This window comes from Puma concolor, chromosome A2 (assembly GCF_028749965.1).
Source record: "Puma concolor isolate L17-30 chromosome A2, mPumCon1.1.hap2, whole genome shotgun sequence".
NCBI lineage: Eukaryota > Metazoa > Chordata > Mammalia > Carnivora > Felidae > Puma > Puma concolor.
Genome location: NC_141668.1, coordinates 168,441,842 through 168,451,496, shown reverse-complemented (window position 1 = coordinate 168,451,496; position 9,655 = coordinate 168,441,842). Strand labels below are relative to the sequence as shown.

Here is a 9,655-nt window from a genome sequence, read left to right as displayed (position 1 = left end):
CTTCCGAGGCGCCCCAGATGTCGCCGCAGCAGACGAGACCCGCCTGGTGCCGGGGGAGGCCCGGCGCAGATGGGATGAAACATCTGGGCCGCGTGTCGCCGGCAGCTGGTGGGGACCGGGAGGCTGCGAAACGCGCTGACGTCTCCAGGAGGTTGGGTGGCCCTGAGTCCCCTCCGGTCCCACCATCTGTCCGCGGCCAAAGCTTCCCTCTGGATTCCTCTGGGCCGGGGAGGAGAGGGCCCCAAACCCGCCCGGCACCCCTGGTTCCTCCGTCTCCCTCCCTCCTCACCCCTCCCAGACCCGGGGCTTTATCTCCAAATTATACTCTGAATCCAAGCACTGGGCCCCCCTCCACCGCCACCGCCGGGCCGGGCCTCCAGCATCGCTCGCCTGGACTGGTGTAAGAGCGCTCCTTGGGTTTGGTCCCAGCGGCCTCCCTGCCCCCCACCCCCCTCACTCAGCCTGCCTCTGCCACACCGGCCTCTCTGCTGTTCTTTGAACACACCAGCCACCGTCCTGCCCCAGGGCCTTTGCCCACGCTGTTCCCTCTGCCTGGAATGTCTTCTCCCCACACCTCCCCCACGGCCAGCTCCTCCTCCAAGTCTCTGTTCAAATGTCACCTCCTCCCAGAAGCCCTCCGGACCTCCCTGGCATCGTTCATCTCTGCCTTAGTCTATCAGGGCCGTTAGAACAGAATTCCACAGACCAAGTGGCTTAGAAACACACATTTGCTCCTCGGTTTCGAAGGCTGGAAGTCCGAGATCAAGGAGCTGCAGATTCAATGTCTGGGGAGGACCTGCTCCTGGTTTGGAGGGACGGCCGTCTCCTCACTGTGTGCTCACCGGGAGGAAGGGGTGAGGGAGCTCTCCGGAGTCTCCTTCAGAAGGGGACTTGGCTGCATTCATGGGGGGCTCCCAGCGGGCCCCCCCCCCGACACCATCACACTGGGGAGTCGATTTCAGTCTGCTGACTGCACAACATTCAGTCTACAGCAATGTCCACGTCCTCCCTGCCCCATGTCACCCTCTGTCCCAGCCACACGGGTCACCTTGCAAGACACCATCCGGGCACCCGGCCTTTGCTCTACCCGGCAGCTCCCTGTGCCTGGCAGGCTCCTATTCCTCCTCTTACCCCGTTTAATTAATTTTTTTTAATGTTGACTTATTTCTGGAGAAAAAGACAGAGCATGAGCGGGGGTGGGGCAGAGAGAGAGAGGGAGACGCAGGATCCGAAACGGGCCCCAGGCTCCGAGCTGTCGGCACAGAGCCCGACGCGGGGCTCGAACCCACGGGCCGCGAGATCGTGACCTGAGCAGAAGTCGGCCGCTTAACCGACCGAGCCACCCAGGCGCCCCAATTAGCCCCGTTTTGAATGTCCCTTCTTCCAATCTCCCCACTTAGCCCGGCCTCCTGATTTCCTCTCTGGGTTCCCTCCGACCCCAAGGACCTGAGTGGGTTTCTGTCCGGCTGAGCCTCCGCGTCCCCGGGCCCCTGGGACAGCTCTCCGCACACGAGCGGCTGTCATCAAACGTGCCCGCTCTGCCAGAAATCGTTCCTCCTCCCCAGCCCGAGTTTCCTTCCAGAATCTCCACGCCTCGGAGGCAGCTCGGCCGCAGCGTCTGTTTGGAAAGAACAGAGTGGCTGGGGGTCGGAGGGGACCATCTCGAAGCCGGGCTTGCGCGGTGGACTCACCTCTTCAATGTGGCCTGTCAGTTTCTCTGGATGGTTCCACGCTCCCTGACGGACATCGTAGAAGGGTCTGGAGCCCCCGGGCCACCCCGTGGCAGCGCCCGTCTCTCCCTCTGGCTGCCCAGCGTCCCAGCCCCTCCTGGCAGCTCCCGCTCAGCCCCAGACCCCCGCGCCCATTTCCAATGGCAGATGTCACCTTGGGACAGTCGGTCACGTGATCAGAAGCACCCGAGGAGCCTAGTGGTGAAAATTGTTGACCCCGGAGCCACGGGGCCGAGTTCAAATCCCAGGCTGCCACTCGCAGTCATTCTGTGCGATCTCGGGCAAAGCACTTGACCCCTCTGGGCCTTGGTTTCCCCATCTCTAAAATGGGGCTATGGTACCTTTAACCTTGTCCTACGGACGTAAGGACTTACTCTGCGTTTGTGTCGACAATAGGGCCCACACATGGGAACCTCCCAGCGAGTATTAGCAGCTCTGCTTTTTTCAGACCCCCGCCCCCAACCCGGGGCCCGGGGCCAGCCTGTTCTCACCTGCTCCAGAGTACAGGGTCATGGCCTCCAGCCCCTGCTCTGTGGCAGCCATCACTGTTGGGAGAAGGTTCCAGAAGGAGAGGGAGAGGCTGCCTGGTGGTTCCTCTCAGCTCCACGTTTACAGAGCGAGCCCAGGGCATTTAACTTAAAACAGAGATGGGGGGGGGCATGGTGTGGGGGGGGGTTAGGGGTTAGCGGCTAAAGGTTCCGGCCCCACCCAGGGGTTCGTGGACACTGTCAGCTGCCCCAGGAGTTAAAAGCCAAGATTCCACCCGCGCATCCAACTAACTCCACCTGCTTGGGGGCCTGGAAACTGTTTCCATGACACCCAGGAGCCCGAGTCCCTTGAAGGGCCCGGTCCGAGGGTGAGGGGTTTGGGGGGGGTAGGGGGGTGTCGGGGGGGGGGGCTTGCTCGGTAACCGTGGCAACGCCAACAGCGGCGGGAGGCCAGCCCAGCCGGCAAAGAGGCGCCCGCACCCCGGATCCCAGCGCCGCCACGGCCCCTGGAGCGCAGACGGTGAGCCGGAGGCCCAGAGACGCCGCTCATCTGCCCCGGTCGCCCACCCGATTTGGAAGCGGCACCGGGCGCTTGCCCACGTTGGGGGGGGGGGGGGGCGGGGCGGGGATCACGGGAAGGGGCGGGGCCTCAGGAGGCCACGCGGAGACCTCCGGGGCTTGGCCCGGGCAATCCGGGAGGGCTTCCCGAAAGAGGCGGGCGTTTCCCCAACTTCGGCCCCACCTGTTCCGCGGTTTGTTTGGTGTTTGCCTTCCAGCTGCCTCACGTCCTCTCAAGTCCGTGTCTTTAAAAACACAGTCTCCGCCTCCCTCCTGGAAATGGAGAGCGGCTCGCACCTGTCACAAATAGCAGGCGGGCGGCGAAAACACGCGGGATGGAAACAAAACGTGGTCGGCTCATCCAGCGAGGCGTCTGCGCAGCCGCCGCCGCCGCCGCCGGCACTTTGCTTACGAGGGGGCGAGGGGGAGGCCGGAAAGGGTTAAATCAGTCCCCGGGGGAGGCTCCCTCCTGTGCATCATCAGAGGGAGTCAAAGAGGGCTGGGACGGGAATTATGCGGTTTATTAAGTAATCCAGAGTCCCTGTGGGCCCCAGCATCCAGGGGCATCCGACCCACCAGAGGATCTGGTTAGGTGGAAGGGATAGGCATCTGGGCAGAGGGCACAGTATAAGCAAAGGCTCAGGGCGGGGCTGCAAGAGGAGTGGGGGCAGCCGGGAGAGGCTTTGTCCCCAGGCCAGAAGACACAGGGCCTCCTGGTCGTTCTGGTGTTTTCCAACAGGGGAGGGGGGAAAAAGCACATGAACTTTCCAAGGTCCAAGCGGGAGGGCGTCCTGGGGCTGTGGGTTCTGAAAGACTAAGGGGTGGAGCTTTCTGGGAGCTGAAAGTGTTTATCTGGAAGGTGATTCCAGGAAGCAGGAAAAAGTGGGGGGAGGTGGAGGTTGGCAGCGTAAGGAGCCAACAGGGGGGCACTGATGACCAGGTGGCTGTTGTGGGCATCCGGGGCTGACATTTTGGGGACCTCTGGTAGCCTGTGTAGAGCAAGCCTCAGAGTTGGCCCATTCGTATATTAAAGGCTCTGACAAGTTCTGCAGAAGAGATACCTGTTGAACCATTTCCCAGATGAGCGTGAACATAAACTCTTTACCCACAGCAGTTTCCTGGACACAATTTTGGAGGCCTCTCATCATACCGCTGCCCTCTCTTGGTCTCCTCTTGTATCCAGACTGCAACATGAGACAGAGAAAGGCCAAGAAAACTAACAATGAAATAAAAATTAACAGTCACAATTATTATTCCTACAAAAGCACATTTATTGGCTTATGTATCTGGAAAGTCCAAACTGTCTGCTTTCAGGCATGGCTGGATCCAGGAGCTGGAATGATGCTATCGATGCTCCTTTAAACACACGTGCCTTTACTGTTGACATATAAATTTGCAAAAATGTATGTAACTCGATAGGTTTTGACACGTGTGTATTTGCGTGAAACCATCACCCAAATCAAGATGAGTACAGCACCCCCCCAAACTCTCCTGATGCCCCCCTTTATAATACCTTTCCAGCACATGAAGAAACCATAGCAGGACATGTACTTGGAGGGCATGAAACCGGGTGGCTTGGTCAGGGCTCTGTTTCGTTGTGAGCAAATGGGCTTAAACACGTCTAAGCAAAACCAGCACGTGAACGGGTTCCAGCGACGGCAAAGTCCCCGGTTCCCAATTTCAGGCAAAGCCTGGATCCGCGAGTTGAGATGGTGTTGTCATTGGAAGCCGGTCACTTCTGTGTCTCAGCTTGACTTTCCTCTGAGTGGGCTTCACTCACAGGTCAGGCATCCCATTCACGGAATAAACAGAGACCCCAGGCTCCAAGCTTTTTTCTCTCTTTCCAGTCAACACCCCCCCCCCCCCCAGCAGAAACGGAAACCCTCCTCTTGGTCCCCCGCAAAACCCGTGGCTGATTCTGATTGGCTGGACTCGGGTCACATGGCTGGCCCTGAACCAATCGCTGGGGCCGAGGGATGTGAGGTTCCCCCCCCCCCAACCTGCTTAGGGTCGGCCCAGAGTCAGAAGGATGAGGGTGTGGGGCCAGGCTGTGAGCGGGGGAGCAGGGATGTCCCCAAAGGCAGAGCCAACATTTGTCACCCCCAGGCGCCTGGACTGGCCCGAACAGCTAGGGTTTAAAACTTAGGCTCGCCATAATGGGCTGTGTGACACTAGGAAAATGGCTTGCCTTCTCTGGAAGGCTGTTTCTCCATCCAGAAAAAGAGATAGGTGGGTGACTGTGATGGGTCCCTTGACACATGGAGCTGCACCGTGTCTGGGGCGCCCAGGAGCCTGGGGACGACGCCGCCTCCCTCCTGCCTCTGTTCCGTGGCCCCATGAACCACGGGCCCGGATCGCTGAGCGTTTATTATGCGCCACACAGATACACAGCAGGGGCCGCCGCAGGGCTGGGAGTCGCGGCCCATCCGAGAGAAAAAATTCATAGGCAACATAACCCACCTACACAGGCAATTTCAAAAACCCTGACTTGCTCCTTATCATATAAGGGAGAAATAAAAAGAACACCCTTTGGTATAAAGTTCTGTGCATTTCAACCTGTAAATGCGCCAGCACAGTGGTGACAAAAGCCACCGCAAGGCCGGCCGAGGTAGCCCCCGCCTGGCTCACCTTCGTGTTTCTTTCCGGGACCAGGGCGGTTGCCCCGACGCTGGTCTTCAGTCCCTTCCTTCCCCCCCACGGCTGTCATTCCCGCAGCGGCCACCAGAGGGCGCCCGTGAGCACCCGAGTCAGCTCCCGCCCCGCTCTGCCCACAGCCCTCCAGGGCTCCCCCCCCACCCCCACCCCGGGGTAGAAGCCCAAGTCCTCCCCGCGGCCCCCTAGGCCCGGCACGACCTGCTCCTGTCCCCTCTCTGCCTCTCCTCCTCCCTCTCACCCAGTGGCTCACTGTGCTCCAGCCGCATGGGCTTCCTCTCCGTTCTTTCATCACACCCAGCCCGGTCCTGCCCCAGGGCCTTTGCACAGCCACACCCTCCACCTGGACAACGCCCTTCCCAGATGTCCCCATGCCTGGGTTCTTCTCATCCTTCAGGTCTCAGCTCCAATGTCACGTGGCAGACCTCCTCCCTGTGCCCCCCCGGACCCCCGCTAGATGCTCCCCCCTTCATTATCACATCCCTCCACTTTGCCTTCCCTGCCTGACGCTTTCTGATTTTTCTTTAATTCCCTTATTTCTTTGTTGTCTGACTCTCCCCCAGGGTCTGGGAGCCCCTAGGGAGGAACTAGGACAGTGCCCAGAGCGTGACAGACATCCAGTCAATAAGTGTGCATTCCACAGTGCACCTTCTGGTACCCACTTTCTGGGTGAGGACGCTGAGGCACAAAGAGGTCATCTTGCCTGGAGTGAGAGCCAGGCCCGAGGCACTCGGGGACTAACGCTTAACTCTGAGGCTGAACCCCGGCTCCCTGGAGGCCCCAGACTGTGGGAGGACCCAGAGAGGAGGGGCGAGCAGCGGAGAAGGAGTTAAACCTCCCCCCCCCGCCCCACCCCCACCACTTGAGTCACCAGGCCTGGGTCACTTTGTGCCGAATTCACACATCCACACACGGTTTCTGGCTCCCTTGGCTCACCCGCCCCCCCAGGGGGAAGCGTGTTCGTTTCCATGGCAACCGTGTTGTCTCCAGTGTGACTGGGGCTGAGTGACAGCCACGGGGGCCAGATGAAGCCGCTCGCCACCCACGCAGGAGAGACAGGCGCCGGCCCAGAAGTGCCAGCAGCAGGGAGGGACTCGGGGGTTCACCTGAGCCACCAACAGGCAGGAGCTGCGGGGCGCGTTCCCCCCCTCCCCCCCCCCCCCCCCCCCCCCCCGCTGGCTGCCGCCCGCCATCCCAGCTCCGAGCCTTTGCTGTCGGAGCGATTTAGCTGGTTCTGGGGGTTTCCAAGGGAGCTTAGATCTCAGATGCGTCAGCCCGTGTTCTGAAGGAGCGACGGCATCTGATCCATGTTTATAACTGTCACTCCCAGCGCCGGGCCTGGACTCCGGGAGGTGCTCCAGGCGTGTTGGAGGAGGACCAGGGAGAGGGGGAGAGGGGGGGGAAGGAGTCATCGGCCAAAGCACTTTAGTTCTTACCTACCGCTGGGTATCTGCCAACAGTTCCCTTATCAGCCAGCCGCGTCCCTTATCAGTTAACCTTTTAGCCGTCAGCTCTGTGGTTAGCGGCTCACACCTCAGCCATCATCTTTCTCAGAAAAGGACCTGGAGCCTCAGACAGCGGGGCTCTTGCCCTGAGATCCCCTCCCGCAGGTGAGGGGCGGTTCCGAGACCGCAGGGAGTCGCCAGGGGAAAAAAACCGTGAGCTTGGCTCTCAAGGAGGGATTCTCACACCTGTGCACCTGCCCCGAACCTGACTGGTCCGCCTTGGGCTGTAATGAGGTCCCCATCACGGGAGGTAACCAAGGCGAGCTGTTGAACCGTGCCCAGGAGGCTGTGTGTGTGTGTGTGTGTGTGTGTGTGAGGGCGGGGGGGGGGGGACTGGAGTCGGAAAATTCCAAAACTCCCTTCCTTCTGACTCTAAGATGTGGTGCCGATGCTGAGATGCCAAGCCTGCACGCTGGAGGTCTCGGCCGTCATTCCGAGATCTTCTGATTAGTCATGATTCACCGATTGCACAAACGTTTATTCACCAGGTGCTGCTGTGAGCCAGGTCCCGTTCTAGGAGCTGGGGACACAGCAGGGACCAAGACAACAATACCTGCCCCGTGGGACTGACAGTCTGGGGTGGAGGAGGCAAGAAACAGTTAAAGCAGTGGGGGGTCTCCCAGCAGGGAGACTGGCAAGGGGACATGAGTAGGGAGGAGTGGTCTGGGACTGACTGCCGGGCCGGAGGGAGAGTCTAGGCAATAAGGTCTCACGTGAGCCAAAACCCAAGACGATGAAGGAAGGAACCAGGTGAGCGAAGGAGGTTCCAGGCAGAGGTAACAGCAGGGGCAAAGGCCCTGGGGCAGGAACGAGCCTGGTGTGTTTGAAGCAGAGCGAGGAGATGATAGAGGAGGGTTGGAGGGGAGGGACATTGAAGACTTCCCGCTGAGAAGCCGCTATCTGAGCTGAGAAGGAGACCCGACCCCCAAGAGCCAGGGATTTCCGGGCGGAGGGGACCAGCACCTACAAGGGTCCTGGGGTAGGGGTGAGCTTGGAGAGAGGGAGAGCGGCACACACAAAGACTCCTTCACTGCTGGGTGCTACGGGTTGCATGGTGTGTCCCCCAAATTCATACGCTGAAGTCCTGACCCCCGAGACTCTAGAACGTGACCTCCTTTGGAAATAGGGTCGTTGCAGATGTAATCAGTGCAGTTCAGGGGAGGTCACGCTGGAGGAGGACGGGTCCCCGATCCGATATGACTGCTGTCCCTACGAAAGGGGGAAATCGAGACGCAGCACGTGTATGGGGAGACTGCCCGGTGACCACGGAGACGGCCATCCACGAGCCACGGAACACGGTCGTCACACGAGACCAGCCCTACCAACGCCTCGGTCGTGGACTCACAGCTTCCAGAAAAGCGAGACAGTAACTTTCTGCTGTGTAAGCCATCCGGCTTACGGTCCTTTGTCACGGCAACCGCTGGAAACTAACACAGGGGACGGGCCAACGAGTGAGCAAATGACGGCCCTTGGGAAGTCGGGAATTGTGTTTGCCAAGCTCAACGTCTGCCCGCCTCGCCTCTGACCGCAGCCGCGTGATGCTGGGAACACCCAAGCCAAGGGGGCCGAATCCCCAGCTGGTGTCTCCGGGAGGAAAGAGCCCCAGGTGCCCCGTGGTGCCCGGGCCCCTCTTCTGCCCCACGACATCCTCCGCGGCCACCGCCCCCGGGGAAGTAGGGACTCACTGTCCTTCTTCCGGGTGAGGAACCTGAGGCTCAGAGAGGGCACGGGGAGGTAGATACCCCTACAAAGATGTCCCATGGAGCCCTGTGTCGGCCCCTCCCCTGCCTCTAGGGAATAGAACGGGGCAGGCACGGCGGGTGGCACTGAACAGGGCTGGTTGGCAGCGGTCCCGCCCCAGTCACCCCTTCTCACCACCATCCACCTGCGGCTGACACCCTGCCACCAGCCCACCGCACATGACCCTGTTGAGCCACGCCCGGGCTCCCGGCCCGCAGCGCCTGAGAGCGCGAACGCACGGTGTCTCAAGCCGCTGAGTTTGGGAGTCACTTTTCCCTGGGAGAAGCTAACCAGCAGGGCGATCCCTTAGCAAGGCCACACGGTAGGAGGGGGTCAACTGGACCGTGAACAGCGGGGCTCCACAGAGACGGGTCCAACCCCTTGCTCTCGACGATGGCCAACCGACCCCTCGCCCAGACTCGCTGTGGGAGTAAGCGCTTTGGATCACGACCCTCCGAGGTGCGAGGCTGCAGGACGCTCTGGTTTGTTTGTAAGTTTTACTTAAACCCCAGTGTGTTTGCGTACGGTGTGGTGTCAGTGATTCAGTATCTCAGTACAACACAACCCAGTGCTCATCACAAGTCCCCATCACCCGTTTCACCCATCCTGCCCCTCCCCCCCCAGGGACCAGCAGTTTGTTCTCTGTAGTCAAGAGTCTGTTTCTTGGTTTCTCTCTCTGTCTCTCTTTTCCCTTTGCTTCTTCAGAACCCACTTGTTTGAAAATTGCCTCACATTCTGTTTGCTTTCTTTCTGTTCCTTGAATCCACCAAGCTCTCTCCAACCTCAGGGCCTTTGCACTTGCTGTGCCCTCTTCCTGGAGCGCCCTCCCCGTGGCTTGCTCCCTCGCTTGCTTGAATGTCACCTCCTCAGAAAGGCCCTCCTGATTCCCCCTTCCCTAACTGAAGTCACCCCTCACCCCAGTACATCACGTCATTTTGTTTTCTTTAGAATCTTTATCATGGACTCCTGGGTGGCTCAGTCG

At 60.1% G+C, this 9,655-nt stretch overlaps 1 long non-coding RNA gene across 1 annotated transcript; it reads left to right on the top strand.

Annotated features, from left to right (window-relative positions):
• Window positions 1–2,644: 2,644 nt before the first annotated feature.
• Window positions 2,645–4,192, top strand: LOC147583848 (uncharacterized). Its single transcript, XR_015243472.1, has 3 exons — window positions 2,645–2,738; window positions 2,995–3,127; window positions 3,810–4,192. It is a non-coding gene; the product is annotated as an uncharacterized LOC147583848 (long non-coding RNA).
• Window positions 4,193–9,655: the final 5,463 nt, after the last annotated feature.